Below are 26,594 nucleotides of genomic sequence, written 5' to 3' on the forward strand. Positions count from 1 at the left end.
TCCCGGCACCTGGAAACTCCCCATTTGTGGAGCTGCCACAGTCTGTCATTAAGCTCTGCTTAATGAAATTGCGTCACACTAAAAATTCCAAGAGGGAAAAGCCTGAAACTGGTTGAGCCAGAGGCAGAGACTCTTCAGTCTTAGTCCCAATACAGCCATTTCACTCTGCCTCTACCAGGGTTGAGATAATGAATAAAAAGAGCCCCACGTGAGGCGTCTTGGTGCGTTCCCAGCAGTGTGTGCTGGTTTCAGCACTCTCTCAGTCAGGCCACGTCCATGAACTCTTCCCAGGAACAAGCTCCTGCTTTTGTCTCCTTGTCCCCTTCAGTCAGTGAGCCCTGACCCGAGAGGTGCCAGCAGGAGCAGCTCAGCTGTGACCCGGTGCTGGCACCCAGGGGTGCAGGACCCGGGGTCAGAGGGACAGCACAAACACAGAGAGGCAGAAATGAGGAGTGACACAGAGATGAGCACGGAGCTGAGGCTGCCCAGAGCCCCGGGCAGGCAGGAGCTGCCAGGAAGCACAGGCAGGGCTGGGGCTGGCACAGCTCCTGCTCACACTGAGCAGCACCAGAGCTGTCCCCTGGCCCTGCCGTGAGGTCCTGTGTCACCTCTCTCCTGTGGCTGGCACCTGGTGTGAGTGACACTCTAGAGAAGCGTTTTCCCTGCTCAGGGGCTGGGCTGGCAGCATCAGCTTTGCCAGACCCTTCTAAATTGATGAGGTTGTGCTTTTCTTTCCCCCTCCCCCAAAGCTCAACATGGTTTTTATTTAAAATAGCTTTACTCCTGCTCAGAATGTCCCTAATCAGAACCAGCACCTAGCGGCCTGAAAAGAAAGGAAATAAAATTAAAGGCTGCAATTGCTTTGGTTTTACAAGCCCGAGGCCTGGCGGGCTCTGCTGCAGGGGAGGGGCGAGAGGGGCTCGGGTTTGTTGGTTTTGCTGGTATTACCCTGATCAAAGCAGCTCATTGTTAAGTGAGCACAAAAGTGGATTTAGAAAGTTAACACATTAAAATAGGTGTGATTGACATCAGAGGCAGCGCTGGGAGGGAGTGCAGGGAGCAGGGACGGGGTGAGGCCGGGCTGGGGGGCTGCCAGGGCTGGGCCAGGGCCAGGAGGGGCTGCCAGGCCCGGGGATGTCACCCTGAAGTGCCCACAGCTCTACCAGCCTGGACACAGGCAGAGCAGCTGCTGGGAGCAGGGAACCTGGACTGGACCTGCCAGGGCACCCTCCAGCCTGCCCGCCCCTCTGTCCCTCTGTCCCTCTGTCCCTCTGTCCCTCTGTCCCTCTGTCCCTCTGTCCCTCTGCCCCTCTGTCCCTCTGTCCCTCTGTCCCTCTGTCCCTCTGCCCCTCTGTCCCTCTGCCCCTCTGTCCCTCTGCCCAGTGGCAGCAGCTGAACTCTGCAGAGGTCACAGCACACAAGATTGATGCCTGTGGGAGCCAGCGCAGCGTTTTCAGTAACCTGAGCCCTTCCAGGACCAGGTCAAAACCTGGGCAGAGCTCAGGCACTCCCTGGTTCCCGTCCCCACGAGAGGGGATTGCATTTCAAATGTGCTCTGTGTGCCGTGCTTGGGAGACAAAATACAAATAAGGGACACCCCAGGAGCAGGCGTCGGTGCCAGGGCACGGGGAAGGCAGGGAGAGCCTCTGATCAAAGGGAGCCCTTGGCTGAGGCACAGCCCTCAGGAGGGAGGCTGGAAAGACCAATTTTCACAGATCTCAGCACCAGGAAATAGGCATTTCATCATGAGCTGAGTGGTGGAAAGGAGGATTCGGACAGGCTGCTGCTGCACAGACAAATGTAATTTATTACCCCCAGGCCTGGGGAGGCTTGGGGAGCTCAGGAGGAACACGCAGCATTAAGGAGCCCGGCCCCCAAGGAGGCTTTTTGGAGAGTGACTAATTGAGATGGAATATTCTGTGCCTGAGCACATCCAGCCCTTCCCACAGCCCTGGGCAGCACAGACCCTGGGCGGGCACAGGAGAGGGGACAGCCTGGCTCTCAAAGTGCCCACCCGAAATTCGGGACACCTGGCCTCACTCACAGCTCCTGGAGGAGGCTGGCACAGCTCAGCAGGGCAGTGCTGCCCAGCCCTGCCCCTCTCTGCCCCTCTCTGCCCAGCTCTGCCCAGCCCTGCCCCTCTCTGCCCAGCCCTGCCCCTCTCTGCCCAGCCCTGCCCCTCTCTGCCCAGCTCTGCCCCTCTCCCTGCCCAGCCCTGCCCCTCTCTGCCCCTCTCTGCCCCGCCCTGCCCCTCTCCCTGCCCCTCTGCAGGAGTTGCTGACCCCGCACGGTGCCCGCAGGTGCTGGGCAGTGCAGGAGTTGTGTCCCAGCCAGCAGCAGCGGGGTGGCAGGGACTGTCCTGCCCAGGAGGACAGAGGCTGTCCAGCCTGCCCCTGTCAGGGTCAGCACAGGACCTGCAGGGGTGGCAGGGACTGTCCTGCCCAGGAGGAGCTCCAGGCCATGCCCCTGCAGCCTCCAGCCCTGCTGCCTCCAGCCCTGGCTGCACCTGGTACCTGGGAAATGGTCAGGCTTGGTTCTCTGACCCAAGGCTGGGATGGAGCAGGGCCTGCTGTGCCCCAGCTGCTGTCTGGGGGTGTTTTCCTGGCAGTTCTGCCCGTTCTTACCCCTCCCTGTTCAGCCTGGGTGTGTTCTGGGGCAGCAGGGAGGGGCTGTGCCGAGGGCAGGCTGTGACCCTGCAGGAGAGATTTCCACGGATGCCCCACGGCCAGGCCAGCGCTGGGGCTGAGCCCCCTGTGCCTGTGCTGCGGGAGGGCTGGGGGCTCATCAACATTTCTGAGGTGTACGAAGAGTTTTCAGGTGAGCTGGGGCCTTTTGCAGCCGTGCAGGAAGGTACTGGGTGTTTTTGCTGCGCCTGGTGATTAACTGTTGGTATTAAACGCTGAACCCACCCTCCCCATATGTGCGAGCGCGTGTGCGAGAGTAGCGAGGCCAGGCAAATGACTAATGCAGACCTGAGCAGAGACAGCAGAGCATATTGTAAAGATCAACCCTATTTCAGCTTCTGCTCGCATCGGAAATGCCAGAGATTGTTTCATAGTCTTCTGCAATGTTCATTATAAAAGTCCCCAGATGGCAGATGGCTATTAGCTCACTGTGACCTATATAAATGTCAAACGTAAAGCTATTGCCCCAGTGAAAATCTCAAAATAAATAACAACAGGAGGGACGCTGTTCCGCCGCCACCAGGATTTATGGATTATGAATTCGCGCTAATTCATCCCAAAGCCAGCGGAGGAGCGGCTCCTGTCCTTTTGGAGGAGTTCACAAAACACCTGCTGGCAGCTGAAGCCGAGTCCCCGGTGCCCCGTGCGGTGCCACAGCCGGGAGCTGGCAGCGGCAGTGGCAGTGGCAGTGTCACTCTCTGCTGGCACCGGGGACTCACCTGTGTGTGCTGGAATCGCGGAGCAGCACCTGCAGCTGCGGTTTCAGGCTGTGTTCCTTGTCCTGCCTGGTGGCACCTGTCACCCAGGAGAGCTGTGCTGTCCCTGTGGTCACCCAGGAGAGCTGTGCTGTCCCTGCTGTCCCTGGGGTCACCCAGAAGAGCTCTGCTGTCCCTGGGGTCACCCAGGAGAGCTGTGCTGTCCCTGGGGTCACCCAGGAGAGCTGTGCTGTCCCTGCTGTCCCTGGGGTCACCCAGGAGAGCTGTGCTGTCCCTGCTGTCCCTGGGGTCACCCAGGAGAGCTGTGCTGTCCCCGGGGTCACCCAGGAGAGCTGTGCTGTCCCTGCTGTCCCTGTGGTCACCCAGGAGAGCTCTGCTGTCCCTGCAGGATTCCAGGGGTGCCTCCAGAGCCAAGGGGCTGCGAGCCCAGCCCCAGCCCAGCCCCAGCCCACCCTGCAGGACAAGGTGTGGGGGAAGTGGGGCTTCGTTTGCTCATTTGCTCCATTATTTATATATATTTATATTTATTTATATTTCTTTTAATGTATTCATATTAATATTATATTTAATATTAATATTATAACACGAATACTATAATATTATCATTGATATTCATATTATTTTAATATATTTATAAATATATTTATTTATATTTCCATAAATAACACACCACGAGCAACTGCAAGTTTATACTTATATTTATAAATATATTTATTTGTATCTATATTTATTTATAGTTATGTGAATAACACACCACAAGCAGTTGCAATTTTTTGCTTACATTTATAAATATATTTATTTATATTAATAAATATATTTATTTATAATTATGTGAATAACACACCACAAGCAGTTGCAGTTTGTGTAGCAAAACTTTGCCTTCCCTTCTTGCTGTGCTCCGATGCCTCAGGTGGCACCAAGGACGCAGCGTTCAGCGAGGAGCACACACAGAAAAGACTGTTTTAAAAAATAGATAATATTAAATGGTGGCGTCTGAAAGAATTGCTTTTTTTCCGCCTCAAAAGCGATTTTCACAGAACAAGTTGTTGTTGCTGCTGTCAAAAATTCTTTGAGTTTCACCAACACAAATTGTGTTTTGTTTTTTTAATATATTGCTTGGTGAAAAACATAAATGAGCAGATTTTAGAAATATTTCATCTTCATAAAAGGCATTTTTGGTAAACAAATACAAGTGAATATTTTATTAATGTTTTTGATAAAGGTATGAACATGTAGTGATGTCATGCAGGGAATGAATCAGCTTATTAAAAAATTAAGAGAGAAGTAGGAATGTGGGTCATTTCTATCCACACAGGAACAATTTGAACCATATTTTTCTCACAAATGCGAGATTTCATTTTTGCCTGTTGCAATAACAAACATTCCCAAGGAGCACAGACTTGCTTCCCTTCCTTAGCACCGCAGTTTGGAGCAGCTGGAAGCTCCCAGGCCTCTGAGTCTGGGAAAAGGCAGAGCTGGAACTGCCCCGGCCCCGGGCAGCAGCTGGGCAAGGGCAGCTGGGGAGCCAGGGCTCAGGTAATTGTGCCCCAGGTAATTAATTACCTGGCACTGGGGATAATGATCCTCACAGTGAACCCACAGGAACCTCGGGATTGAGGTTTGATCGCCCCGGCCAGCCCGGCTCAGCCTCGCTGGGTCGTGCCTGGAGCTGCCAGCAGGGACGGGAGGGACGGGACAAGGGGGAAAGGTTTCACACGGACAGACAGAGGGTTTGGATGGGATATTGGAAGGAATTCCTCCCTGTGAGGGGTGAGGCCCTGGCACAGGCTGCCCAGAGAAGCTGTGGCTGCCCCTGGATCCCTGGAAGTGTCCCAGGCCAGGCTGGAGGGGCTTGGAGCAGCCTGGGGTAGGGGCAGGTGTCCCTGCCCTGTCCCTGCCATGGGATGAGAGGAGCTTTAAGGTCCTTCCAATCCAAACCATGCCATGATCCTGATTCTGTGCCGAAAGGGTGGACAGAGAGACTCTCTTCAATCCTCTTCTATGCCACACTGAACTTTTCTCCCATTGTTTTTTTTTTTTCCTGGAATGAAGGAGAGGGGCACTAGGTACAAACTCTTATCCCGTGCCGTTCTGCCCACAGCAGCTCCTCTGCTGCCCTGAGGGCACTCCTGGAGCTCCAGAGGCTCCCCAGGGATGCAGGGCTGGGGCAGCCATGGCAGAGCCAGGCCTGTTGTCATGCCAGGCCTGCAGAGAAAGGAAAAGACAGCTTGGCTGAAAGCAGATCTTTTCTCAGAGGCCCAGCTCCAGCTGCCCGCGGAAGCCAAGGAAACGAGTGTGAGATGCTGGTGTTTGAGGAATTGCTGTGGGAAGGGCGAGGCGTGGGGCTGGAGCAGCGGCGCTCCCTGAGCCGCAGCTCGGCAGCGCTGGGGTTAACGTGACCCAGAAGCAGGAACAAAGGAGCCTTTCCTTCCCCCTGCTTTGGCAGGCCTGCTCCTGCCTCCCCGAGCATTTGCATGGCCATAAATCCCCAGCTCTGGAGGATATTCCCAGCCAAAGCCTACATGTGCAGGATAGCGTAATGTAAACTGCATATGTTGTGAGAAGTTGTTAAATGGAACCAGCAGATGATACCGTGCCCGGCACTGCTGCGAACATCCCTGCGCTTCCTGCAGCCCAGGGAAGGCAGGGCCTGTGCCCCAGCAGCCCTGCCCTGCTCACAGCCCCCTCAGGTCCAGCAGAGAGGAGGTTTTGGCTGCCAGAGCTGCCCCGTGGCAGAGCAGGGCAGTCCTGGGGAGCTCGGCACGTTCCGGCACACCCAGGGCTCGCTCCCCTCTCGGTTTCCCATCTCCGCGCTCCTCCTCTCAGACAGTGAGACTTGTGAGAAAGTCTGGCACAACCCACTGCATCTGCCACCTTCCCCAGCCTCCTTCCCGCTGCTTTTCCATTGCAAATAGCCGTCCCCCTTCCCTGTGTGATTTCAGGAGCACGGGAGCTGCAGGGATCCCTCCTCACTTGCAGCTGTTGAAGCCTCGTGGTGGGCACAGCAAAGCTGGCTGGGGAACTCTCCTCAGCTTCAAGGGACACAAAACTGGCACCTCTCCCTGCCAAAGCACTTGGAGGTGGTTTTTATACCAGGAGAATCATCTGGATGCTTCTCCTGTGGTGAAATCCTAGTGGAGACCATTCCACACTCTCGGGTAAAAGCTGGAGGCAGAGAAAACAATTCCACCAACACCTTTGGTGCTCGTGGGAGGCAGTGAAGCAGCACCTCTGGCAGGAACATCCAAAAGCTTCAGAGAACAGTTTTCCTAGTGAGGAGGGGGCTAATTAGCAGAGTTTTTTCTATTAAGCTCTGAAGATTTTCCCTCCAGGGTAGGTGTTAAACAGCCCGAGGGGTTGTGAGCTCTGTCCTGGAACCAAATTCTTACCTGATGAAGACTTTAGGGAAGAATTCTTGGAAATGCAGCACAATTCAGACCCTGTCCTCTCCCTAGGGGAGTTGGGTGCTCTTTTCTGAGATAACGAGCAGCAGGGCTCCAATGGGGTGAGAAATCCTCCTGCTTCCTTTGCTCCTGCTGGAGTGGGCCCTTTTCATTCCACACTGGCAGTTCCCTGTGATTGAAATTTGAAAGCATGTAGCTGTTAATCTGGGAGTGATTAAAGAGCCTCATTTCTTGGAAGAGTCAGTACTCATCATCTGCCGTGCTGAATGAGCCTCTAACATCCCCTGATCCCATTATATTGTGATTAATTGTGCCAGTTTAAGTCAATAATTCATTTGTTAAAAATAGGCCTGCAAAGTATCATTTGTCTCAGGGGAGATATCAGAATAAAAAAAAAAAATTCATTTGATACTTCTCATTAAATTAGTGTTGGGAGTTCTATTGAAGGGTTCTGTTCATGAAACATTTATTGCAGGCTTATTTGATAAGAAGTTGTATTTGTCTAGAATGATGCCTGCTAACAGATGTAAGGGCCTGCATTTCCCCATTGTTAATGAAAGGATCAGAGCCTAAACAAGTGCGAGACTGGGGAGAGGGCTCTGTGGTGACAGCGACAGAGATCTGGGGACGTGTGTTCTACAGAGCAGGCAGGAACAACGTGCTCATCCCTCATTTGCAGAGGGGACCCTCTCCCCACTCCCAGCTCCGGCTGACAGCGCAGCAATGGGAGCCTGTGCTGCAGGGGGAGATGGATGTGCCTCAGAGCCTCTGTGAGGAAATGGTTACAAATGTTCCTCCGGATCCATCGGCCAGAGAAATGCTCCAGCTGTAAGGGGACAGGTCGGGGCCGGTGGCTGAGGGGAACGGCCAAAACTGACAGGGACACAAAACTGACAGAGATCTGCATCCTGAACTGGGGCAGGGAGCACGGGAATGGTCCTGGGGGTGGGCAAGGATGGATGGAGGGATGGAGGGATAAATGATGGATGGATGGATGGATGGATGGATGGATGGATGGATGGATGGATGGATGGATGGATGGATGGATGGATGGATGGATGGAGGGATGGAGGGATGGATGGATGGATGGATGGATGGATGGATGGATGGATGGATGGATGGATGGATGGATGGATGGAGGGATGGATGGAGGGATGGAGGGATGGAGGGATGGATGGAGGGATGGATGGATGGATGGATGGATGGATGGATGGATGGATGGAGGGATGGATGGATGGAGGGATGGGTGGAGGGATGGAGGGATGGATGGATGGATGGATGGATGGATGGAGGGATGGATGGAGGGATGGAGGGATGGATGGATGGATGGAGGGATGGATGGATGATAGGAGTTCACCAAAGCAGCACAACCGCCCCTTCAGGGGGAGGGCTGGTGGCTGAATGGGGTGTGCAGGCTCTGCTGGGTCCCCAGTGTCACTTCAGTGTCACTAACCGGGGTGACCCTCACTGATGGACGTGCAGTGGCCACGGGGCTGGAGCCAGAGGGCTCCTGGGTTCCCTCTGGAATGGACAGTGCCAGGCAGAGCAGAGCCTGTGTGGTGTCTGGTGAGATGCACCAGTGAGCAGCGCTGTACCTGCACGGGGGGAGTTCAAACCCTTTCCCTGATGCCACCAGAACAGCTGGACTGGGCCTGGCATCTCTTCCAAGCAATGAAATGAGGAATGGGGAGAATGTGCTGGGAAGGAGACACTGGAGAAGACGAGGAAAGGCTGCACCACTCAAGGAAATGTGCCTGTCAAACCAGGCTGGGTTTGGAAACCCCGCCGAGTCCCATGCCAGGGTCTGTTCCAGAATTTATACCAAACAAAAACCTCCGCAAACCGCAAGGCTCTCTTCAGTCCCAGGCTCTGTGGTTTTTTGCTGGTGTCTCTGAGATATTTTATAGCTCTTGCCTCACATTACCTGGTGATCTGCCCGGACAATCCCCGCATTGTCTGCGCGCCCCGTGTTTGACAGCGAGCTCTGTTAATGTGCTGTGCCGGGCCAAAAATGTGTCACCGCTGCCGGGGGGGAGCGCAGGGCGCCTTTGATGTGTGAGTGGCAGGGCTGATGTGTGTGCGGGGCTGCGGGGCAGGGGAGCCCGGCCGGCCGCGGGGCAGCGCTGCCAGCACGGATCGCTGCAGTTCCCCCTTCTCAACACAACCTCGGCTCTGCAGCCTCTCCGAGCTCCTCCTGACGCGCCCGCCGAGGCGCGGGATGGATCTTGTTTGTGCTGAGCAGAGCTCGGCTCAATTAAGTCGATGAAGCCAAATCAAGGGCGGTTTCTGTTCGATGGAGCCGCGAGTTGGTCTCTCTGTAAAAGCAGTGCAGGTTGTTTCTCTCGCTGACAGATGGCTCGAGGAAGGTAGGGGTGCCTTGTCATTTTCTCACACTTTGGCAACATTTTGTGTAGCTTCTCCTGTCGATAAAATCTCATTTGAATTGACCTGAATTGACAGATAACTATTGACTCGAACAAGAGATGGATCCAGTCAATGAGCTCTCACGCCTCAGGACATAAGGCAGTCACTAACTCAGGGAAGGTTAGAAGGAAATATCCCTGATGTGTTGATTATTCCATAAAATTGTCCACTAGGAGGATTTATGGACATTTGGTTGCTCACAAATACAACATACAGGACTGTAGGGACCATTAACCTGTTCTAGCCCAACAGTTCTGAAGTTCTGCAACTCTGAGTGTCTTTACAAGAGTTGTAGAAGAAAAATTGGGCATTGGTGGTTTTTAAAAGCTTGGAAAGAACAATTTTGTTGCTGAATTTTAATCTGAATACCAGAACCTCTGACATTCTTTCCCCATTTTCCCTGTAGTTGTCCCACTCAGAGTTTTTGGTGCCTGAATATAAAATAAGAGCTGAGTTTTGTGCCTCATCCTTGTGCTTTGCACTCTGGAGCAGCCGAGGTTAGGAGGAGGGAACTCCTGGGTTCCAGCAGGTGGTGGGTGCTGGAGCTGTGCTCCCACCCCTGTGCTGCCTTTGCTCTGCAGAGGGGTTCTGGTGCTGGCTGAGTCCTGCCCTGGCCCTTCAGGCCTGGAGAATTCCAGGGCATGGGAATGAGGTTCCAGCAGAGAGAGCAGGGGTGAGAGAGTGGGACATCAGTACCAAAGCGATGCTGAAAACATCCCCGGGGTCTGAGCTGCAGAGCCCCCCGGGCTTTGGTGCAGAGCCCTGGGAGGGGAGATCCAGGTGAATTCCTGGAAGGGAAGATCCGAGTGAACCCCTGGGAGGGGAGATGCAGGAGAACCCCTGGAAGGAGGGCTCAGGGGAACCCCTGGAAGGGAAGATCTGGGTGAACCCTGGAAGGAGGGCTCAGGGGAACCCCTGGGAGGGGAGCTGCAGGTGAACCCCTGGAACTCTCTGGGACCCCCTCGGAGGGACGTGACATCCCTCAGCCCCTTCTGTGGACTTCAGGGAAAGCTGGCTCCGGTGGCATTTGAGCCCCCTGTGGGGCGTGGGCAGGACATGCCCGGCCCCCGGAGCCCTCCCTGGGGACGCCCCTGCGGCGGGGCCGGGCGGTGCTGCGGGCCAGGAGCTGTCCCCGCTGTCCCTTTAAGCCATCGGCTGTCCCCGCGTTCCCAGCACGGGAGGCTGCCTGTCAGCAGGGAGCAGAAAACAGATTGTGACACAGGGCAGTGATTTTTTTTAACAATCCTATTATGAAAGACAGAGTGCTCCCATTTCCTTTGCAGCTTTTATCAAGACTTAAATTGCTGCCAAGGGAGAAGAGGGGTGAGGGGAACCTCACTGCTTTTATTTTATTTTTAATTTTTTTAAGAAAGGATTTTGCTTAGTTACTAAATTCCTGCCTAAGTCTCCTCCGAGCAGAGATCCAACAGTATCCCTATTAAATTATATAGAGCGAGTCCAGTCCTTGGCTGTCAGCGGGACCCATCAGTCCTAATTTATCGCCCCAGGAAACACAGTACAATTATGGTAATAAATAATAATAGGATTCAGTACATGACAACATGAATGATGGAGCCTCTCAGAACTCATTTACATTGCTTTGTGTTGCAATCACCCTGCTTCTAATGTAATGCCAAGCAAATGAGCCTTTTTGAATATTGTGCAATCTATTGCAAGTCAACTGGCACAAAACTCACTCAATAAATCATGTTCAAACACATGCCTCTAATGACAGGTAAATCAACAATGAAGTAATTGCATTTAATGTATTGAAATACTGGACAAAAACAGTGACCTCGAAGTGACTTTTTGGAGAAGGTTTGATAGAGCTGCAGGGGCAGAGGGGTGGTTTTTGTCAGGCCCTCCTTGCTCGGATGCACACGTGAGAATTGATGATCCTGTTCCCTGTCCCAGCAGGGCCAGGCCAGGCTCAGGGATGGCTCCAGGGATTGATTCCCTGTTTGGGCAGTGCCAGGGGCTCTCTGTGCCTGCAGCAGAGCTCGGCCCTGCAGCACAGTGGGGCTCTGCCCTGCTGCTTCAACCTCCTGGGCTCACTGTGCCCAATTTCCGTGTTCCATTGGTGCCAGTAGGAAGGGGAACAGGCAGTGCTGTCAATAGAGAGGGGAACAGGCAGTGCTGGGCTGTGGAGCTGCTGTGCCACCTCCCCTCGGCCCCTCACTGTGCTGGGGTGGGTTCTTGATGGCTTTGGGGGTTGTTTTTTCCTAGGAGGCTGGAGAGGGTAGAAAGAAATGGTCTTAGCAAGGCAGTCCCTTGGTTGTTGCTGCCCCATAAAAACATGACATGAGCAGAGGAAACTTTTAAGATTCTGTTTAAAGGCTGATGAAGAAACAACTTTGCAGATTTTGGCTCTGAGTTTATTCCCTTACCCTTCCCTTGCAAGGGAATTTGGCAAGTGTCAAAGGTCTCCTTGGATTCTTCAGGCAATGGAAAGGTTTTACATATCCCCAGGCTTGACTGTGTCTGCTGATAGCTCCCATATGATAGAAACTGATTAGCAAAATGTCTAGAGCCAGGACAAAAGAACCATTAACTACGCAAAAAGAAAACAACGAGAAATTTCTGTAATTTCAGAAAATTGTTACCAGTTGTACCTGCCATGCCGTTTGTCCCGTGGCAGCAGGAATGTCAGGATGCAATCACTCAGCTTTCCTGGACACCAGGACTCTGGGAGCTCAGTTATAAACACTTCCATGTCGATGCCGGGGTGGTTGTGCAGGGCTTTGTTTGGTTTCCATCGCTGTTGGGATGGATTCCTGTCATCCCTGCAAGCGTGGCAGGAATTTGGCCATGCAGCTTCCTGCTGCCACAGCTCACTGCCCGGAGGTGAAACCCTTCACACCCCAAACAAACCCAGGGCCGGGCTGGGGGCGCTTGTTTGCCTCGGGTTTTTCTGGGAATCTCACATGAAGCTCTGCTCTAAACTTTTATTGGGTTTTGTTGTTGTTTTTGAGGCCACCTCTGGAAAAGGCTGAGCTTTGGTGGGATCTGAGCGTGGGTAAAGGCTGAGCCCGGCTGTGACCGCGGGGTGGGGACAATCCCAAGCTGGGGAGGGTTTGAGCCTGAGGCTGGGCTGGGGTTGGTAAACCCAGACCTCCTGCAAGTGAGCACGGGTGTGCTGCTACACGTGTCACACATGCGTGTGACATGCCTGCGACACTGATGTGACCCTCATGTGACACACCTGTGACACACACGTGTGAGTGCTCCTTTCCCTGGCTGTGCTCTGCCATCCCAACGCGCTGCTCCAAGGACCTTGTTCCGCTGCACACCCACGGGAGGGTCGGGGTTCAGGGACACTGGGAACAACCAGGGAGTGCAGGGGATGTTCCTGGGGTCCCCGGGGGTCACACACGTGCAGCAGGGCGCTGCAAGCAGGGCTGGACTCAGGTCCTGTCTCTCACCGTGGGCACGCCTGGCTCACCTCCGGGGCCTTGTCTGTGCCCACAAGTTTTGTCTTTTTAAAGAAGTCTTGAAGGCTCTGTCAGCGCAGTAAATCATTGTGAGAACAGAGGTTCTGTTTCAGGCTGGTTTAAGGTGAATGAAGGGATTAAGAGCACACCACAGCCTTTGTGCTGGGTTGCTAAGCCAGTCACAGATCCTCTGCTGACATGTCAGACGCATCATCACCTCGCCGCGGTTCAGCAGCCTCCTCACACGCACCGAGCGCGCTGGAACTCGCCCCTCTCTCCTGGAGCTCTGCTACAGCTTCACCTTTGTCAGCTCAAACCGCGACGTTCAGTGGCTCTGGTGACTCACAGCGAGGGTGTCACCGCCTTGAGGCTTCGCAGGAGATGTGAAATGTTGTTGTTGCCCTACTTTGCAGAATGAGGAGATTCAGTGAAAATGGGAGAAATCAGTCCAATAGCACTCAAGAAGCTGGCAATAAAGAAGGCATGTCAGTCATTTGTAGGAACAGAGGGAGATTTTGGATTTAATTCACCTCAAATTTCAGTTGATTCTGCACAAGTGAGTAGTGATTTTTTATTCCCTGCAGACAAGAAAAAATGCTGATTTTGCTGGCTGAGTCAGCTCTGAGAATCTGATTTGGGTATGGCAAGGTTTACTCTTTTGTTAGTATAACAAAATAAATAACAAAAAGACGTTCATCAGAAGGGAAGGTGAGATCCTGCCCCGAACTGAGCTGACCTTTCTCTTGTGTGAGTGAGTGATTTCACACCCTGAGAGGCTCCTGAGTGCGGAGCCAGCTGGGTTGGAGATGGCACGAGGGAGGAAAGGAGAAGGAACTGATGCAGTGAAAGTTTCCAGGACCTTCTGGAGCAGCCATACAAAGTCTGCTCCTGTGAATCTCTGGTTCACACTCAGCCTTCCCCCAGGGCCCTCCCCAGGCTCACGCTGCTGTGTCCGTCAGTCCTCAGCACTGTGCTTTGCTCTGCTTCCCTCCAGAGAGGGTTTTGCAGCCCAGCAGAGCTCACCAGAGGAAAGATTTCCTGGTAATCAGTCTGAATTTTCCTTCGCTGGCTTTCATCACGTCGCTAATGAGGTCTAACCCATTGGCCCGTTCCTCCTCAGTGAAATGGCCTTACAAACCCACTTCAGCACTTCCCAGGGTCTCATTTCCTCACCAGTTCCCCCTCCGTGTCTCTCATCACTCCCCATGGCTCTGGACAAGCCATGCCCGAGCGTTTTTGGTGTTATCCAGCCCTGCTTCCCAAAGGCAGCGCCCTCGGAGCACAGAGGTCACTCAAAGAATTTGCTGGAGCTTCAAAGATCTCGGGTCAAGATCCAGCAAACTCCATACCCGGGGAAATTGGGTTGCTAGGATCCCAAGATTGTTTATTATGCTCTCAACTTTAATTAGCTGTAAGTAACATCATGTCAGTGTTCTGCCACAAATGCTAAAGCTGTCAAGGCAATTTTACCGAGTCTGGCAGCTTAAATCAGAAACAAGAAAGTCAACATGTCAATAATGGATCTAGACATGATGGATATATTAAAGGGGAAACCTAAAAGTTCTGGACTTCATTATGCTGCCTTCAGCTCTGACAACGTGTGCCAGAGAAATCTGCACCTCGTTGGAAAAGCCCCTTGGAGATGCTGTTCCCAATTAGGGGGCACCTCTGGCTTTGGGCTGGATGTACCTCAGAGTGTAAATTAGGGAAAGGCCAGGGGTGGCAAGAACCTGCTCAGGTTCAATTTCTGCAAACAGATCCGTGCAGGGAAGGCAGGGTGAGGCTGACTTTTCCCACGGGTGTTGTGCCTTTTTGAAAGCTCCCTTAGAAAGGGATGGACACTTTGGAAGTGTCTGCATTTTCCTGTAGAGGTTTTTGGGTGTGAGCCTGAGCAGGGAGTCACGGGGAGATGATGGACCTGTGGCTGCAGGGGATGTGTGTGGGAGAGGGAAAGTGCAGGCACCAACTTCCTTTCTGTTTCATCAGTCAATGGTTGTTTATTTTCTGACATGTCCCGTTTTAAGTGTATTTTGGCTTGTGTGCCATACATATGTCTGTGAAAATTAAGCAGATTTGCCACGCTCTGACAATGTTAATACTGCTCTGAAGATGTAAACAGATGTTTTAGGAGCTCTCAGGTCGTGGGATCACCACAGCTGCGTGTGCGTGTCAGGGGCTCTCCAGTACCTGGTGGGAAAGTGTCCGTGTGTCCTGAGGTGGGGCTGGCAGCAGGGAATGGCTGATTTTACACAAAATAATGGCTGGTTGAGTGTTTGTTTTAAAATCTGGAAGTGGGATAGTTCTACAGAGCAAAAGGACTAAAGAAATCCAAAGCTTTTAATGAAGCTGAACCGGCCTCTCCTTTCTGCAAATTCCGTGTGCACCTGCCAAGTGTGGAGCTGCTGGAGACCCCATTTCTGGAACAATGAAATAATGAAATAATTAATGAAATAATGACTGCAGCTCCCCCTCAGCCACGGGCACAGAGCTCTGGAGCAGCCAGGGCCGTGTGTCACCTCGGGCAGGGTGACAGTGGCAGGCCCGAGCTGGGGCAGGAGCAGGAGGGACAGTTCTGGGGACAGCGATGCTGCTCCTGTGCTGCCACTGGTGCTGTGCACGCTCTGCTCACCCTTCCAGTGCTGGGGGACAGGGGGACACAGCCTCACCTTTTGGGGGTGACCCTTTGTGCTCACACCGATGTTTCAGTGCTGGCTCCTCATGTCCCCGTGTGCTGCAGGGCTGCTGTGACCCCTGGGGCTGCTGCCCCCCTGACCTTCCCTCTGCTGCCTCTCTGAGCCTGCCCAGAGCCTTTCCAAGAGCTGCTCCTGCAGTTCAGCAGCACTCGGAGCCCAGCACGGAACCAAATATTTGGCCCCTTTGCTCAAGCTTTCTTTCTTTTCCACATTCGGCTCTCCCAGATGTTTTTGGTCATTTCCAGGTTGTAATTAATAACAATAAATCAGCAGAGTCTGTCAGGGCTGGCTGTTTCCTGCCACCACTTGGATTAGAGAGCTCTGTGTTTTTCCAGATTCTCCAACTGTTGGTCAAGGGAAGCTGTCATGTGGGGACTGTTGGTTAATAATAAACCCCAGCACATTCCTCCCTGGGAAAGTAACATCTTCACATCTGCTTTTGGGTGGAAACATCTGTCCCATCCAAGGCCTGTCTGTCTTGAGAAGAGACAGGCGTTGTGGGGGAGCATTCCAGCTGGGCGGGGGCTGGCTCCCCTCTCCCCCTCCCCAAATCTCGCTGGCACTGACGTGCACCACGCAGCCAGCACCGGCCCAGCCTCTGCCAGGCGTTTGTCTCTGCACAGAGCTGTGTGAGCAACCCGGGGAAAATCGTGAAAGATGCAATTAAAAATATAAAAGAGAAGAAGAAAAAAAAAAAAAAAAAAGCTGCTGCTTCTTAAGGATGCAAACATTTGAGCAAGGTGTTACCAACACTGTGGCGAAGCAGTCAGAGCTCAGGGAGGCTCAGCCTCTAACCAGGGGTGATCAGGAGCCACTCCTGTTGTGTCACCGAGTTTCTGCCCACAGAGCTGCAGGGAAGGGGCAGCAGCATCAGGGTAAGCCCAGCCCAGCAGAGGAATGACTCCCAGACTGCTCCTGAGCTGGATTTGCATGCTCAGGGGACACAGCAAATATTTGGCTTTACCTTAATGGAGAAGCCAAGGACTCTCTCCCTGCAGCACCCCCAGGCTGTGGGCAAGGGACAGAGCCCCTGTGTCCTCAGCCCTGCCACATCCAGGGCGGTGGAGGAGCCAAACCTCTGCTGAGCCACAGCCCTCCCCCGTGGTACCCGCCCGAGCTGCCCGGGGGTGCCGCTCTGCCGAGCCTCCCCGGCTCCCCTGGTGTGGGCAGAGGCTCCTGCTGGCCCAGGAGCCGAGCGAGGTGAGGGGCAGGAGAACTGCCCAGCTCCCGGCAGGGTGCAGCCCTTGCCACGGGCTGGAAGGCCCAGGGAGGCTCCTCCAGCTGGGTGGGGATTTCGGGCTGCAGCAGCACCTCCCTCCTGCTCCCCATGCTCAGGGAGAACCAGGGAATCCACACTGCGGCCCTGGGTGTACGGACGGATGGATGGAGGGATGGATGGATGGATGGATGGATGGGTGGATGGATGGATGGAGGGATGGATGGATGGAGGGATGGAGGGAGGGAGGGAGGGATGGATGGATGGATGGACGAATCGATTCCCACATGCAAGGGGGATCTCTCTCCCTGCAGCTGCCTGTCCCTGGATCAGGGCAGAGCATCCCTGGCTCTGGCTCTCCCCAGCCTAGGGCTGGAGCCCCGAGCTGCTGGTGGCTTTATTGCAGCAGCAGAAAGTGCTTGCCTCATCACAGGAGCAGCTGGAGAGACAGAGAGGCTTTCAAAGGCGTGTGACTGACCTCTACCTCGGCTGCCAGGGGCCGGGGATTGCCGACTCAGTGGAATTTTTTTCTTCTTCTCTCCATCTCTCTCTGCCTCCTGTTCCTTTCTGCAGTGTCCTGACCTTGTGAGGCCTTGGTCTCCCCCCTATCCATCTCCCACCGTTCAGTCTCTCCTGTGAACTCATGCTGGGAGATTAATTGCCACTATCGCCCCTAATCCATCACACTTCCCAAAGATTGTTTTGACATCTAGTTAATTTTTGGCTGATGATTTATCAAATTCTTATTACCGTGCTCTGAAGGGGCTCATTTATTGTGTTGATTCATGGTAATGATAAAGGGGAACCTTTTTGAATTTTAACTACATTCCCTCATGTTCTTCCCAGCACAGCTAAAGAGGAAAAAGGGAAAAATATAGCTGGGGACTCTTAATTCAGAAAGTAAAAGGGGAGGGGGGGGGAAAAAAGCCCCTCTATCCTCCATTATTTGTTTGAGAGCCAAAAGTCCTAGAAGAGGTTAATATATATTAAGACATATTTTTAGAGTTCTGGTCTGGACTGTGTTTCAAGAGCATCCCCCCAAGGCTCTTTAAAACATTTATTGCCCTGTAATATTACCTAAATGTCTACTACCATTTTATTCAAATAGAAGTTAATGCTAAATGATGTCAGTCATGTACCAGTGGAAATGTAAAACATGTCTCTCTGCCAGTCCATATGGCAATTCCAGCTTTTAAAAGTACACAGAGAATTTTCTGCAACCCTTTATGTCATTCCCCCATCTTTGTTCCCACCTATTTTTAATTTGCTGCGCAGTTTTTAATAAGCCCAGATGGTAAAAGAAACGCAGTAAATGGCCATTCTCTCCTTTCCTTCCCAGGCAGCTCAGGGAGCTGGAGCCCTTACATGGAGGGGAAGGAACGTAGCAAGGGGTGGACTGGGACTTGTACGTGGTTTGGAGAGGGATCGGGGCACACATGGATTTAAACCTGGTTTGGGGAAGGAGCAGGGGGTATGTACATGGTTTGGAGGAGAGAGGTGCCCAGAGTGGGTGGTGAGAAATGTTCCAGGAGCTGCAGAGGTCCTGGCAGGACCTCATGTGCTGCTGTGGGGTTCCTGCAGTTTCGGGCTGAGGACAGACACGGGCAGAGCCACTTGAGAGACTCTCCAAGGCCCCAAACCCGCTGTTCCCCTCAGCCATCCCCTCCCACGTGGGGTTATCCCATGATGAGGAACCAGGCCGGCCACAAGGTGGGACATGGTGCTCACCTGAGGCCAATCCCTTGAGATGTGGTGCTCACTTGGGGCCAATCCCATGGGATGTGGTGCTCACTTGGGGCCAATCCCATGGGATGTGGTGCTCACCTGGGCCCAATCCCATGGGATGTGGTGCTCATTTGGGGCCAATCCCATGGGATGTGGTGCTCACTTGGGGCCAATCCCATGGGATGTGGTGCTCAACTGAGTCCAGTCCCACAAGCTCCAGCAGCCCGAGCAAGGCTGAGACTTTCACCCAGGGCCCGTTCCGCTGCTCTCAGTAGCAGCAGTGTAAACCAGGAGTAACCCTGTACACCCAGGAGTGGCCTCACCCCCGGGGGCAGCGGCGCAGCGAGCCCGAGGCCGGTGCTCACAGGAGATCGCTCACTTACATCACGCCCTCCTCCTCCCCTTATCTTTCATTTTTCCTCCTCCTCTCTCCTTCTCCTCCCCTGCCGCCCCCCTTCCCTCCCCGTGGCCCTCTGGCCGTCCCTGCCCGGGCGCGGGGTCGCGGCGGGCGCTGAAGGACGCGGAGGTCGCGCCTTGGCGGGGCCGTGCCCGCGCAGCTCCGCGCCCGCGGCTCATCCATCACGGCCCCACCGCTCCATTAGGGCCCCGTGAAACGCGCCCCGCTCGGGCTGCGGGGCCATGCATCTCCCGTCTAGACACCTTCCTGTTGTGTGAAGATCAATGCCACGCGGTCATGCATCATGTGTCAGCCAGTAGCCCTCGCTCTAATAATCGTGTCTATTCTCTAGTCTGCACCATAAATTATGGGCACTGGGAAAGTACTATATTATTCAGCAACCTTGGGCACTAATGGATTATTGGTTTAATGGCTGATAATGTGAGCTCCTTTTTTGGCTGGATCCTACCTTTATTTATTTATCTTTTCTCGTGATTATTATTCCGAGTGATGACTGATTTGGATTTTTATCCAGAGGCTTTCACCCTTGCAAAGCAATTATAATAATAAAGCCCTTTGACCGTGGGCCTGCTGTCCTGGCTCTCGCTTAATAGAGAGGCTTCAGCTGAAACAAAGTCAAGTATCCATCTCTCCCTCTGAGCTCTCCCCTCCCCGGCTTGCTTTAGCTGCGATGGGGCCTCAAGCAGGAGACTCCAAGGGAGGATCCCGGGATGTGAGCCCAGGCCGGGTGCTCGGGGATGTCCCAACCCTCCCCGAGCCCTGCCAGCTCCTCGTGGTCACTGCCACAAACTGCGGTGGCTTTTCCCGGTTCTCCCGGCAGCACCTGTGCTGCTCCTGACTGTGCCCTGCACCTCGATGATGGCAGAGGGGGAGGAAGGCTCCAAGGAGGAGGCAGATGAGGGCGGTGCTGAAGCCAGGCCAGCAGTGGGACCCGAGCAGTGGCACGGGCCGCGTTAATTGCCTGTAACGAGCGCAGCGATGCCGCGTCGCTGAGCCGCAGCTCCCGCACGTGTCAGCTGCTAATTTGTTGCTGTTTGTTTGTACATGACAGTAATGTGTTTACCTCATTAGGGGATGTCAAAGTTCCCCAAATCTGGAGCGGGGAGATGGCGGATTTCCTGCGCTGCGGCGCGGGGGAGGCGGGAGGCAGGAGCGGGTTTGGCACCGGAGGATGCGGGGCGAGGGCTGCGTTAACCCTCGGAGCGGCACAGCACACCCTGCCCTCGCTCCCAAATCCAGAGCCCATGGATCAAACCGTGGCACTTAAACACCCTTGGACACCACAGCGAGGACCATGATGTAAAACCTGTAAAAGCTCTTAGAGCAAGGACATGAGGAAGAATGGGCTTATAAAGAGCGGGGATTAGGGAGCAGGCACGATCCATCACCGTCGGCTGCTCGAGCCGCAGCCAGGCCCTTGTGCAGCTCCTCATTGAGCAGTGTCTTCCCATTAATTATGATTAAACTACCCTACAGTTAGTTGTTCCTTCATTTGTAAAATGCTCCTGTTTTCCACCCAGTTCTAATCTTGGCTGTAATTATCCTGACGGTGGAGGAGTCACTCCAAGAGCCTTTTCTCCTCTCCCTGATGTGTTTGAGTCTGACCAGGATTTGTGGCTCTGTCCTGGAGCTCCTGCCCAGAAAGGAGGTTCTGGGGGTCTTGGCCACGTCCAGCACCCCTTGCTGGGCTGAGGATGGTGTGGAGGCTCTGGACCTTGGTGACCTCAGCCTTTCCCTGTTCCATGGCATTCATATCTGGCTAATTTATGGGATCACTCTGAGAATTAATTAGTTAAATTTGTGTAGATTATTCTGAAACTTATTATTATACTAGAGGCTGCTGCTGCCTATATTTTCTGCCAACGCATCACATTTCCCACCTTCCATGTGAATGAATTCCTAGGATACTCTCCAAACTGACAGGAGGAGCAGGAAATGCCTCCTGTGAGGGCCGGAGGAAGGTGTTAGGAAATTAAAGGAGCAATTTGAGAGCTGCAGCTTTTCTTTCACTAGAAGAGAAAGCAACCCCCGTGTCCCACTCCCACATCCTCTGCTCTCCAGGATTAGCCAGGCCGTGTTTCCTCAGCCCCTGACGTGCTGGGAAAGCCCAGGGTGGATGGCAGTGTCCCCTCCCCGCTGTGCCCCTGGAGCTGAGGGGTGGGGGCAGGAGCAGGGGCTGCCCGAGCTGGGCCGGGGTCACTCAGGACATGCTGGGAATCCCTCAGCAGCTGGTATCTCCCAGAGACAGCAGGGATATCTCAGGGAGGATCTCAGCAATCGGCTTGATGGGGGCAGCTGGTTCCACTTCCTCTGAGACACAGCTCCAGCACCGTTTGACTCCCCGATCAGATAGGAGCTGCATTACAAGGCAATATTGCGGTTTCCCTTAATGTCCTGCCAAACTGCATTTATCTTCCCATCCCTTCCCCACCCTCCCTGAGAAAGCCTGCTCAGGCACAGTACGGAGAGAAAGCCTTCCCCGGGAGGAGGAGGATGGAGCCCTGATGCAGAATCCGGGCTGATAAGCGTGTTTTATATTAGTCAGGAATGAGGCACAGGAACTTAATTAGATGTGCTCTGACTGCTTCAGTGTGCAGAGGCCTTGACCTACAAGTAAGAGCACTCAGGAGGCTGAAGCAGTGGTTGTAAAACCCTGGAAGGCTTGTGACTACTGTTTCCAAAACCATCAAAACTGGGGCTAAAGAGAGGTAGAGCTGTGAGTATGTAAATCCAAGGACCAGGGCAGTGTGGTGGGGCTGGCTGAGGGCTGGAACAGCACTTCAATTCCAGCTCTGCTGACAGAGGGTGCTCCTGACTGGGGAGTAGCTGGGTGTGGAGCACAGCAGCAGATTCCTGGGCTCGGGAGGTGAAGGGTGGCAGGAGGGCTTCCATCAGCTGGTGGACTGGAGGAAGGATTGAGCTCCGGATTTGGGAAAGGCTCTGCAGGGAACAGCCCTGTGCAGGCAGAGGACGTGGTGGGAAGAGCTGGGCCTGTCTGTGTCTCTTCAAACCAGGCAGGAATTGCAGCAATTTGTCCAGGGGCCCCAGCAGGGCTGTGAAGGGCTGCTCCAGTCACCCGGATCAGCTCAAAACAAACAGCCCCAGCCCCCAGCAGCACCAGCCAGGCCATCGCCTGCCAGTGCCAAGTGCCAGCAAGCAGATGGCCAGCGAGGGCACTTTGTCATTTCTGCCTGGCAGGACTGAAACCCTGAGCTGGCAGCTTCCATCTGCACCCCAGTCCACGGAGAAAGGCTTCCCTCACGCAACCTCTGCGGCCACCACGGCGAAAGAGGGACCCAAAATTGGTAAAGGCAGCTGGGCTGGGGCTGTGGTCAGAGCACTGAGCTGCAGCAGGGTTCTGATGGCAGCCACGAAGGTGTGGCTGTGGAGAGGTGGGCTCAGCTCTCAATCATCTTTAATGAGACAGAAAATCAGGTACAACGCACACACAGAGTCACTGCTGCACCTTTGTCTGGAGTCCACCTGCCCACTCACCTTTGGCAGGCACTTGGGAGCCTGACAAGGGTTATTTTGGGGGTACAGAGCATTCCAGTACACGTGTGTGTGCAGGAAAAAAAGCTGGAAAAGGAAATGTATTGACACGTCCCAGGTCTCTTTTCTCTGCTGCTCTAGAGAGCTCCTGAAATTACTTCTTGCCATGGTGATAGAGGGCTTGCAAGGTTTGGTGGGATCCTCCCTCCATCCTCACAAGGCCGCAGTCAGAGAAAAAGAGAAAAGACAGGAGGAACCCCAAAATCCCCAATCATATTTTTCCATTCCCTTGATCCCAAGCCAGGGCCCTGCACCTGCAGAAATCCTCAACTATCACATTTCTCCTGCTCTGGATGATAACGAAGATAATTGTTTCATCCACTTTGTCAAGCTGAAATGAAAAGAGGGCAAAGCAAAATGATGCCATCATAAATCATCAGGCTGAGACAGCAAAAAAAGGACAAGATAGTGACTTCATTAAGGGTTATGTATTGTGTCATTAAGCTGGCAGGGGTCACCTTTCATGTCACGCAGCAGCCCCATGATGCATTGCTGGCTCCTCTTTCCAATAAAATTAAACGTAGATGTAAAACTGATTAGGCCGTGTTTGCCCGAGCCCAAGGCAGGGAACTGCGCCGGGAATAATTGATACAAGATCGTGGCTGATTTGTAATGGCAGCGATTTCTCTTCCTGGTCATTTCTCTGCTGACCTTGCCCATTAAAATAAGCCCAGCTGCCTTGAAAAGAGAGACGCTCGTTCCACCCTTCCCTCCCCCTGCCCCAGCCACTTGCCTGGAATTCATTTCCTCCCTCGCTTTCCGTGGGATTTCTCATTCCCATCCCTGCCTGCCCCAGCAGGGACAGCCCTGGTGGTGTCCCTGGTGTGACAGCCCTGCTCCCGCTCTGCCCTCCTGGCTGCAGGTGAATCAGCCTTTCCCTGTCCCCAAGCCTCCCGTCCCCTCCGTGTGGCTGTGCTCTCCTGGGTCACAGAAGGGCACAGGTCCCTCGGGGGGAGGTGATGTCCTGTGCAGGGACCTGCTGGGGCCACCAGAACCCCCAAGGCAGGGCAGTGCTGGCTGCTGGACTGTGGCTGTCCCAGGTCTCCTTCTGCTGGAAGGTGGGATTGGAATTGGGATTGGGATTGGAATTGGAATTGGAATTGGAATTGGAATTGGAATTGGAATTGGGACTGGAATTGGAATTGGGACTGGAATTGGAATTGGGACTGGAATTGGAATTGGAATTGGAATTGGGACTGGAATTGGGACTGGGACTGGATCATCTCTAACCCCTGACTCCTGAGGGCTCCAGAGCACAGTCCAGGGGTGCCCCTGCTGTCCCCCCGTGCTGCCCACCCTGCCCAGCTCTGCAGCGAGCTGGGAGGTGGCAGCTGTGCCAATCCCTGCTGGAGGTTACCCCAAAGCGCTGACCCTGAGGCCAGGGCACCCTCATGGAGCAGGAGCTCACAGAAGGACCCAGAGCTGCTGCATCCTGCAGCTCTTTGGTCCATGGCTGCCCTTTCTTTCCCCTGCCCTCCTCCTGCAGCATCTCCAGCAGCCCAGGGCCTGCTCTGGCTCCTCTGGGTCTCTCTGGGTCTCTCTGGGGTTTCCTTTCTTTCTGTCCTGAGGATCCCCAGGCTGACCCTGCTGCTGGTCACAGCAGCCCAGGGGAGGCTGCGGAAGGGGAGCTCAGGCCAGGGATGGAAGTGCAGGTGGTCCCAGGGGTTTTAACTTGTGCTTGCCCTTCCCCTCGGGGAGCTGGAAGAGGAGAGACACGAGGCTCACCCGAAAGCCAGCACCAGGTCCCGGGGAGGGCTCGATGTGGGTGGCTTTCAGAGGGATTATTTATCCACTTAGAGCTGAATACGTGTTTACATGGTCTGATGGAGTGGAACTCTCACTTGTATCAACTCTGCCTCGTTCTTGATGCCTTTTGGCCAAGATTTTCTCAAGTGGCCACTGGATTTGGGACACTCTGCTTAAGAGAGGCCCTGAAAGGGCCCAACATTCTGAGCACGGTCACTGAACTGCTGGAAAACCGAGTGGCTGCTGAGCTGCCTCAGGGGGGTGGCTCAGAGAGTGGATTCCTCTCTCTGGTGGCAGAGAACTCCTGGAAATGCCAGCGCTGCTCCGGGATGAATCCTCAGCTGTGGGTGCTCCACAAATCACTGCAGGAAGGGCCCTGGGTGGGACCAGGTGAGGAGCTGGAGGAGCTGAGACCCCAAAGAGCCCTGAGCTGAGCCCAGGCAGGTCAGAGCTGAGCCCAGGCAGGTCTGAGCTGAGCCCAGGCAGGTCCGAGCTGAGCCCAGGCAGGTCCGAGCTGAGCCCAGGCAGGCTCTGAGCTGAGCCCAGGCAGGTCTGAGCTGAGCCCAGGCAGGTCTGAGCTGAGCCCAGGCAGGTCTGGCTGAGCCCAGGCAGGTCTGAGCTGAGCCCAGGCAGGTCTGAGCTGAGCCCAGGCAGGTCTGAGCTCCCCCTGCTCGTTTCCCCAGGCTCCGCCGGGGCAGGGACCTCGGAGCTGCCGGGGGATGATGGAAGCGAGCTTGGCCAGGGATAATGGCACTGCCAGGGCGCAGAGTAAATAACCCACACTGGAGCCTCTGCGAGGGAAAACCATCAGGGAGACAGAACCGCTAAAACAAACACAATTCCAGTGTCAATCCCAGATGTATGGACTGCAAATACGTATAGGGAAAGAGCGAGCGGGCACTGCAGAGAGAATGCAAAAGCCTTACAAATGGGAAAGAGAAACCCACTCATTTCCCACACAATAACCAACCTGGGGGGAACAAAGGAGCTGGGACCTTGTGCCATAAACAACCGCAGAAATACAAACCTTGCTGGGGCGCAGATGGCTGCAGCCTGGATTTTATTTTTCCTTTCTATACATTTGACAGCTAAATTCAGTCATTTGTGAACAACGTGGCCATAAAAATGAGTAATAATGATTGGAGGTATCTTACTTTTGGTTTAATGGGCTCTGGAGTGGTGCTGAGGAGCTGCTCCCAGCCCTGGGGACAGAGGGGGTTCGATGCCGGGCCGGGCCCGTGCTGGCAGCTCGCAGGGCTCAGGAGCAGAATCGCACCAGCTGTGAAGGGGTAATGCAGCTCTGGCTCCAAACTCCAAATGAATGCTGTCCTCAGCTGCCCTGCCTCAGACTGGATTGCAAAACCCCGTTGCTGACACAGCTCGGAGCGTTGTTCTTGCCCCCTGGCCAGAGGAGTGGGCTTGCACACATTTTAGCAGCTTTTCAACTTTTCCCTCATTCGTTATTTCAGCTCTGTCAAACCTGAGCTGAGGGTTTGTGCAGCAACCAGAGAGAGCTAGGCCCTTCTTGCCAGCCTTAATTGCTTGTGGAAAACTCTTACTGAGAGACTTCCAGAGGGGTAAAAATGCATCTTCCAGGAACTGGACGGGGCTCCAGGATTCTCTGCAAGAGTTTCAGTCTATTCTCATCCACAGATTTGCTATAAAACCTGGAGGAATCCAAAAAATCCCATTTACTCCACTTTACCTTTCCAGGAAAGGTATTTTACCTACATAAACTGCTTTGAGATCCTCAGATTAAGGGAATTCCAGGTGATTTTTTTGTTTGTTTTCAGAGCTTTTACACACTGAGCACTGTGTGTGTGTGTGTGAGCACCTCGTTATTGTCAAGGGCACTAATTCTGGGAGTAGAGGAGCTGAGTGGCAACAGCAACACAGAATCTAAATATAGAGAACATCTAACAGAACCACAAACTCCATCCTCAGCACTGCAATTTTAATGGGATTATGTTTAATCCTTCTGTTGACACTTCTGCCAGGGCAGCACAAAAGAACGGGCTTTGTCTGTGTCCACCTCCCACAGAGCTGAGTTTGGCCCCACGTTCAGGAATCTCCCCAAAATCGCCTGGCAGAGATGGCTCTGGTGGAGCACAGGGCACTCGAGGGATGACTCTGGTGCTGAAGTTGGCCTGGAGCTCGTTCAGGGACGTCCTGGAGCGCACAGGGCAGAGCTGCACATCAGCTGTGACTGACAGGATATCAGACAATGCTGAGAACTAATCTGGGCTGGCAGCGAGATTTGCCAGGCTGGAGGGCTGAGAAAAGCACCACGAGCAGGAGTTTCAGCTGCTTTGCTGAGGATAGAAATTAATTGTTTGGTAGAAAGGTGGGGAGAAAACCCAGCCATCACATCTCAAGTCCTGCTTTGAGGGCTTGAAGGGCTCCTGGCTCAGTTCAGCCACTCTGGGATGGGAATGGTCCTCAAATCCTCACTGAGGCACACTCTGGGTAAAGCCTTTGCTTCAGCCAGCGGCTCAGTCGTGTGCTGAGCCCCAGGGAGGACCCTGCAGGTGCTCCAGACCACTGAGCATCCATCCCTGGGCATTCCCAGGGCTCAGGGCTGGACC

At 53.9% G+C, this 26,594-nt stretch overlaps 2 long non-coding RNA genes across 5 annotated transcripts in view; one reads left to right on the forward strand and one right to left on the reverse strand.

Moving 5' to 3' along the window:
- LOC134562618 (uncharacterized) overlaps positions 1-26,594 on the forward strand; it is a 132,015-nt gene that overhangs the window by 53,454 nt on the left and 51,967 nt on the right. Inside the window, exon 1 of one of the 4 annotated variants that reach the window (XR_010083216.1) lies at positions 8,741-9,170. The exons of the other annotated variants lie outside the window; for them this stretch is intronic. This is a non-coding gene — a long non-coding RNA (uncharacterized LOC134562618). Of the gene's footprint in view, positions 1-8,740; positions 9,171-26,594 lie in introns of those variants that run through there. 4 annotated transcript variants of the gene reach the window in all.
- LOC134562619 (uncharacterized) lies at positions 4,165-12,049 on the reverse strand. The gene is made up of 3 exons (XR_010083220.1): positions 11,841-12,049; positions 6,790-6,973; positions 4,165-6,669 (listed from the first exon to the last, which is right to left on the reverse strand). It is a non-coding gene; the product is annotated as an uncharacterized LOC134562619 (long non-coding RNA).

The sequence above is a fragment of the Prinia subflava genome, chromosome 29 (genome assembly GCF_021018805.1).
Source record: "Prinia subflava isolate CZ2003 ecotype Zambia chromosome 29, Cam_Psub_1.2, whole genome shotgun sequence".
NCBI lineage: Eukaryota > Metazoa > Chordata > Aves > Passeriformes > Cisticolidae > Prinia > Prinia subflava.